This window comes from Muntiacus reevesi, chromosome 11, assembly GCF_963930625.1.
Source record: "Muntiacus reevesi chromosome 11, mMunRee1.1, whole genome shotgun sequence".
NCBI classification, from domain to species: domain Eukaryota; kingdom Metazoa; phylum Chordata; class Mammalia; order Artiodactyla; family Cervidae; genus Muntiacus; species Muntiacus reevesi.
In genome coordinates this window covers 67686536-67692535 of record NC_089259.1, presented here as the reverse complement: position 1 = coordinate 67692535, position 6000 = coordinate 67686536, and the positions used below count along the sequence as shown (strand labels likewise).

The following is a 6000-nucleotide window of genomic DNA, read 5'->3' as shown; positions in this document are numbered from 1 at the left end:
TCTTCACTCCTGATTCCACAGATTTGACCCCAAGGGCAACCCCAGCACTAAACTCCTTCCGAGTCTGCATCCCAGAGAACCAGCCTGCAACACGTATCAGAAAACATTCCAGTTTTTGGGGAGGATTTTTATTGAAAATTACTGGTTACACATGTACCAGTTAACATTTTAACATTAAGCGTTAACATTTTAAAAACTCCCAATACAACACAAAATGGTAGAAACAAGAACCTTTAATGTGAATGTGGTTACCTTTGGTTTAAAATTCACAATCTAATGTTGTCTGACCAAATGAAATTAAGTTACATATTGATAACAAAAGACAATTATATGTTGAACCATATGAAAGTGCCACTTTATAGCTCATGAAAAGACTGAATGTTAGCAGTTCTACATGGTTCAATCTAAAAGAAAAAATCCATTAGCATTTGGAATTTAGAGAACATTATACTTATGAATAGCCCATGGGTAAAATATATAGTTAATGAATTAAATTAGGAATTAGAAAATACATAATACTATGGCTTTTGACGGTGATGAGTACCAAAAGCGAAACCAAAGTTGCAGGTTTCAGCTAAAGTAGATCTTAGGGGAAAAGTCAGCTTTATGTACTTATATTAGAAAAATGATGACATTACTAATCTCTTTTTAATTTAAGAATTTAGAGGAGAAACCTCAATGTTAAGAAAAAGTTGAAGGAAAGAAATAATGATATGATGAACTAGGGAAGAAAAGAGCATCAATCAAGCAAAAAGTTGAATTGTTTGAAAACAGGAAAAAGTTAGGCAAGATTATTCATAGAAAAGAAGGTTAAAAGAAAATTATAAAGCCAAAAGAACACAGAGATGCTGCAGATATTAAACATATAAGATATTGTGAATAAATCTGTCAATCAAGCTTAAAATTCACAGGAAACAGATTCCTCCTAGAAAAATGAAACTTATCAAATTGACTCTGCAGAAATAACACACTGAATGGGAAAGACATAATTACCAAAAGTTACCCAGACAATGTGGCTGCACAACACTGTGAATGTGATTAATGCCACTGGATTGTGTGACTAAAAATGGTTATATGGTAAATTTTATGTTATATATACTTTACCACAATTTGTAATATAAAAAAAACTAAAATCCTCTATTTAGAAGACAGTCTAGCACACATCTGTCCTCCATTAGCAAATCCCTAGAAGGGCTCCTATTTTGAGAAAGCATTTCTCTTCCTTCTCTTTTAGAACATATAATATTGTCCTTCTGTATTTAACCATATATCTATTTTTTGTTGTTGTTACTTAAATTATAGTATATTATAAGTTCTTCCTATCAGTTTTCTCTGTAGAATTTTAACCAGAGGTCTTTTGGTGGAAAAATGGATCTTAGAAATGTTAATGGAAGTGGTAACACAAAACAGCGGCTTCACACAGTCTTCAAGTAAACATAATCCCTGATATAATTGGAAAGTAATATGTAATTCTGGGAACAGTAAAAAAAAATCTGTGACAACTTTGTCTCAAATCTTGGAAAATGAGTTTAGCTCTGAAGTCTCTTAAGACACAAAACCTGGGAGACAGTTTTTATTGGTGGCCTGCACCTCTGATTTGGATAAGAAAGTGAGTAATATAATATTTAAATAAACATAATAAATCCTTTTTCAAGAGCTTGAAATCATTGAGTGAAGTTGAAGAACTAACATCTTGTAATGTGTAAATATGTGTTGCTGGTGTAAAAAAAGTAGAATATAGTTTATGGAGTGCAAAACCTATTGGAAAAAAGCCTTTGGAATAGACATGAACTCATGGTAGAATCACAGTATTGACGCAAAAATTGTGAAGGCTGAGGGCTGTCCACTGGAAACATTCATGACCACAAGGTCACTGTGAGTAATATCTGGCTATCTCGTTTTGAAGTACACCTGAGGGAGAAAAAGACAAAAACGACATGTTTAAAAGTTTTAAAGTCCTCCTCCTAAGGCATCACATTTCTAGGTTTCCTTCTTCATGTGAAGCAATCATATCACTATTGGAGGCACAGTTTTAAAAAAAACCAGGGCTGTATTTATTCTATGGAGGAAGTAGCCCCATTAAAACCCTCAGTGGGGCTGGATGTAATGCCAAATAACCTGTAGATCTACTAAATTTCTGGTCATTCTGATTCACAGATATGCTTTATCACTACAGTAAATTGATAAGCAAAATCATTTTATTCCCTGAAATAAATTAAAAACAGAGTAACAAAGAGGATAGGAAATCTAGCATCTGAACAGGGTTTGCCATTTTCACACATAAAAGGAGCAAAACAGATTTGAATGTTAATGCTGCTGCTGCTGCTGCTGCTGCTTCTGCTAAGTTGCTTTAGTCGTGTCCGACTCTGCGACTGCATAGACGCAAGCCCACCAGGCTCCTCCGTCCATGGGCTTTTCCAGGAAAGAGTACTGGAGTGGGTTGCCATTGTCTCCTCCGTTGGATGTTAATATCAGGTTGTTATCTTTATACTTTATAAACTGATTGACAGGCACTGAAACACTGGCATATGCGTATGAAATATCCTGGTGTTTAATCTGTGTGGCAAAGCAGTTATAGGGCCTATAGAGATGTGACCTGTGGACAGTGGATCCCAAGAATGAAAAGAGAATGAAATGCCTTAACAATGACTCAACCAAGAGACTTCCTAAAATATAAGATGATACCCAATAATAGGATAGATCTTTGCCAGACCTTTGAGCTATTGAATTCTACCAAATTCTAGCTGAACTGGAAGAGATATAGGTTTTCTCAGTGGATAATCAGAACACAAAGGAAATGAAGTGCTGTCAAGTTACACAATCATCAGTTTTTAGTAGCTGTGTTGTATACCGGTTCCTTACAGATGAACATAACAAAATAAAATAATGTCAGGGCTTGTGAAGCCTTATCTCTGAATGTGTTTGGGCAAAAAACAACTTCAAGTGTAACTCTTTATCCTCAAAGAAGAATGTAAAAAGTTTCATTTCAGTCTTTAAAACAGAAAATATGTCATCTATCAGAGGTTGACTCATGTCACAAACAGGGTTGCTTAGACATATGATTCCAGATCTCTTTTATAAAACCTGACTGCAAGTGCATTTGTGGGTGCTGTAAACAAAGTTATCATGAGAGAGAATGAACTTCACACACGAAACAGAAAAGCACTAGGACACCTACCTTCACAGTAAGTGCACTTTCTTATTCTCTTGTTGCTAACATAACCTGCTACCCCCAAAACAGCTCTGCATATGAAATGTTATATATTTAAATGTCACTTAAGGAGAAAAATAAACCCTCCAAGAATGCTTGGGCCCACTGGCTGAAATCTGAGGTCATTTCCATTGTAATGGAAGCACTTAAAAATAAAGCCTTTGGTGGGAGTGGGGGGGGGGGTTAATTGCATATCATCACCCTCCTCCATTTTATTAAGCTAAACATATTTGGTGATTATATACTTACGTACATTTTTGGTGAAACTAAAAACAGTTAAAGGAACAAACAAAAATTCATTTCATTTTCTACTGCTTAATATTCTTTCCAAAATCATCTGGTTCCTTTCTCCATAACCCTTCTCAATAAAGAAAATATTATTTATAGCAACTTTTAACTGAAAAGGACTTTGCTTCATGGTCTGAAATACCTGAACTGAATACTGCAAAGGATCTTCAGCCATTGGGGACCCCTGATTTAGAGTCTCTAAAGTGACCTAGAAGAACTATGGGTATATTTGTTTAATATTGGGAGGCAAGGTTTCTACCTACAGCCTTTTACAAAATGATCCCACTTTTATGCTGTAAAACACTCAATATTCTTAAAACACTTAAGCCTCTGCTCTCTCATCTTATCCCTGTGATAAACGTGAAGAAAACAGCAGGGCTGTAATCCTGCTCTACACACAGGTGAGGACCTGAGGCTCAGAGACTTTGGGGGACACAAGGCCACGTGGATGCTAAGTGCCTCCTCCATCTATCCAACTGGACCAGGCTCCTAGAGCTAGGGTATGAGAATTTTATAACTGCTGGGCTGTATTAGGTGATTTCACAAATAGACAACATGACACCTCTGTTACACACTTGGAACAAAGAAACTTAAAAAAAACCTCAACCAGGTCTGCTTCATCACAGAACAGAATGGATGGCAGGCATTTATTCTTGGAGCTGAACTGTGTCCCCTCTGAAAGGCTGTTGCTGAACCACAAAAGATGCCATGAGTCTTGGCTTCCAGAGGGGAAGAATTAAATTTGGGGCCAGTGATGAGGCCTGATCACTCAGAGATTTTGTGTAATAAAGTTTTATTAAAGTATAAAAAGATAGAGAAAGCTTCTGACATAGACATCAGAAGAGGGCAGAAAGAGTGCTCCCTGCTAGTCTTTCAGTTCCGTTCAGTCAGTTCAGTCGCTCAGTTGTGTCCAACTCTTTGCGACCCCATGAAGTGCAGCATTCCAGGCCTCCCTGTTAGGTGGATGTTATATAGCTACTACTAGTAGTAGTGTTAGTCACTCAGTCATGTCCATCTCCTTGCAACCACATGGACTGTGGCCCACTAGGCTTCTCTAACCATGGGATTCTTCAGACAAGAATACTGGAGTGGGTGGTCATTCCCTTCTCCAGAGGATCTTTCTGACCCAGGGATCTAACCCAGGTCTCCTGCATTGCAGGCAGATTCCTTACCATTTGAGCTACAGGGAAGATCCATATAACTACTGGCAGTCTGCTAATTAGAGAAAGGAAATATCTCAAAATTCAGAGACTGGTACCAGGCCCTTCACAATCAACTTGCATTTTGAGACAACACTGGCACAAGATGAGTTGACCCTGGCCATAAAATTATTGACATGAATCTTGAAGAAAGGCAGGCTTCTAAGCAAATACAGTCTCACTGACATAGCTTAAGAGAATATTTGCATGAGTAAAACATATGGTTTTTCAAGTCCATTCTGAGTCTTAGGGGAAACATACTTGAAGACAGAATATAGGATAAATACATAGTTCATTAATACAGCTTAAGACAAACATTTCCATAAGAAAAATGCATTGGTTAGCTCAAGGTTTGAGAAAGTTAAGTTCAGGTAGAACCAGGTATCCTATATGGCAACACAGAATTTTAAAAGACAACTCTTTTAAAATTTGTATCAGTTCAGTTCAGTTGCTCAGTCCTGTCTTACTCTTTGCAACCCCATGAACTGCAGTACACCAGGCTTTCCTGTCCATCACCAACTCCCAGAGCCTACTCAAACTCATGTCCATCAAGCCGCTGATGCCATCCAACCATCTCTGCCATCCCCTTCTCCTCCTGCCTTCAATCATTCCCAGCATCAGGGTCTTTTCAAATGAGTCAGCTCTTTGCATCAGGTGGCCAAAGTACTGGAGTTTCAGCTTCAAAATCAGTCCTTCCAAAGGACACCCAGGACTGATCTCTTTTGGGATGGACTTGTTGGATGTCCTTGCAGTCCAAGGAACTCTCAAGAGTCTTCTCCAACACCACAGTTCAAAAACATCAATTCTTTGGTGCTCAGTTTTCTTTATAGTCCAACTCTCACATCCATACATGACTCCTGGAAAAGCCATAGCTTTAACTAGATGGACCTTTCTTGGTAAAACAATGTCTCTGCTTTTTAATATGCTGTCTAGGTTGGTCATAACTTTCCTTCCAAAGAGCAAGTGTCTTTTAATTTCATGGCTGCAGTCACCATTTGCAGTGATTGTGAAGTCAAAATAAATAAATAAATTAATAAAGCCTGCCACTGTATCCACTGTTTCCCCATTTATTTGCCATGAAGTGATGGGACCAGATGCCATGATCTTAGTTTCCTGAATGTTGAATTTTAAGCCAACTTTTTCACTCTCCTCTTTCACTTTCATCAAGAGGCTCTTTAGTTCTTCTTCACTTTCTGCCATGAGGGTGACATCATCTGCATATCCGAGGTTACTGATATTTCTCCCAGCAATCTTGATACCAGCTTGTACTTCATCCAGACCAGCATTTCTCATGATGCACTC

General features: G+C 37.8%; 1 protein-coding gene across 1 annotated transcript in view; it reads right to left on the bottom strand.

The window, feature by feature from the left end:
• Positions 1 to 1471: 1471 nt before the first annotated feature.
• LOC136144261 (ATP-binding cassette sub-family C member 4-like) overlaps positions 1472 to 6000 on the bottom strand; it is a 160961-nt gene continuing 156432 nt past the window's right edge. The window contains exon 31 of the mRNA XM_065902010.1: positions 1472 to 1911. The gene's annotated coding sequence lies outside the window, so the exon portion shown is untranslated. The remainder of the gene's footprint in view (positions 1912 to 6000) is intronic.